Source organism: Pteropus vampyrus, unplaced genomic scaffold (assembly GCF_000151845.1).
Source record: "Pteropus vampyrus isolate Shadow unplaced genomic scaffold, Pvam_2.0 Scaffold1000003449, whole genome shotgun sequence".
Taxonomy (NCBI): Eukaryota; Metazoa; Chordata; class Mammalia; order Chiroptera; family Pteropodidae; genus Pteropus; species Pteropus vampyrus.
Window position 1 is genome coordinate 1 of NW_011917851.1, and position 1,557 is coordinate 1,557.

Sequence of the window (1,557 nt, forward strand, 5' to 3'; positions counted from 1 at the left end):
AGGAGGATCAGAGTATTGGTGCATCCCAAGTAAATACATTATGAAGAATATTTGGTTCATGGTGATATCATGTTAATTCTCAGGGAAACTGATAGGGGTCATGTTTCCATATGGTATATAGCCGGGGAACAGGGCTATTTGGAAAACAATGCAAAGTAGATGGTAGCTCAAAGAGTGTATTCCACAGCAGAATCTGAGAAATGCCACTTGGGTGGGATGGTTCTTACTAGGACTAACTTTGGATGGTCTCACTAGGATAGGTAGGTACTCTGGGTTATAGGGGAATGTTAATGGTCTGGATGGCTTGCAGTTAGGTATAGGCAGAGATGGCCTGGCCACCTTGTTCTACATGATGAGTTTTCCAGGACATAAGATTTCTGGGCCAAAGGACAGAACTGGAGGGCCCCAGCATGAGATCATCCTTGGTATATTTATTGCCTGTTGAGTGACAAACATCTTTTTGTACTACTGTGTTTAGTGATTCTGATGGCATCCTAGTTTTAATTAAAAAGTTGTCCCATTGTGGTGGGAAAATAATTACCCATAAAAATTAAACTTATTTAAATATAAAGTTCTTAAGGTTACTATAGGCCTTTATACCTATAGGTGTTCTGCCTAAGACTGTCTTACACACATTGAATTAAAATTTTTTTAAAAATCACAACATGTAACTATTACTCATATTTAAGTATGATAAAAATATTCTGAAAATCAATTTTCTGGAGCTGTGAAGTCTTACAGTCTCTTGAATAATTTACTTGATTAATTTATTTTCAATTATTTTTGGTTTTAGATATAAATTTTTTGTTTTTATTTTTAATTGTTTTATTGTGATATAAAAAACACAGAGTGAGGTGTGCAAAGTGCATGAATCTGTAGTGCACATGGTGCATTTTTCCAGATGCAGAGAGAGAGACTGTTTCCATCCTCCCAGAAAGCAGCCTCATCCCTTCTCACTGATCTGATTTTTATCACCATAGGTTAGATTTGTCTGTTTGAGGACTTTGTATAAATGGAATCATACAGTATATACTCTTTTTTTTTTTAACAGTTTTACTTTATTTATTTATTTTATTATTATTATTATTTTTTAATGCCTACAGCACCTGGTATTCCTAGGTGGACTCCCATCTGAGTACTAACCAAGCCTGACCCTGCTTAGCTTCCGAGATCAGATGAGATCAGGCTTGTTCAGGGTGGCATGGCCATAGATGTATGTGCTCTTTATCTGGCTTTTCCGCTCAGCATCATATTTGAGAAATTCATCTTTGTTTTTACATGGAGCTATAGTTTGTTTCTTTTTAGGGCCAAGTAATATTCTATTGTATGGATATGTCATAATTCATTCATTCATTCATTCATTCATCTGTTGAACATTTGAGTTGTTTCACATTTGGGGTATTATGAATAAAGCTGCTACAAACATGCTTATGCACATCTTTTTATGGGCATATTATGCACTCACTGCCATTGGCTAAATAAATACCTAGGACTACAAATGCTGTGTGAGAGTAGGCATATGTTTAACTTTAGAAACATTTTCTCATTTTTAAAAAC

At 35.2% G+C, this 1,557-nt stretch overlaps 1 pseudogene; it reads right to left on the reverse strand.

Annotated features, from left to right (window-relative positions):
• Positions 1–1,094: 1,094 nt before the first annotated feature.
• Positions 1,095–1,213, reverse strand: LOC111735572 (annotated as a pseudogene).
• Between the last annotated feature and the right edge of the window lie 344 nt (positions 1,214–1,557).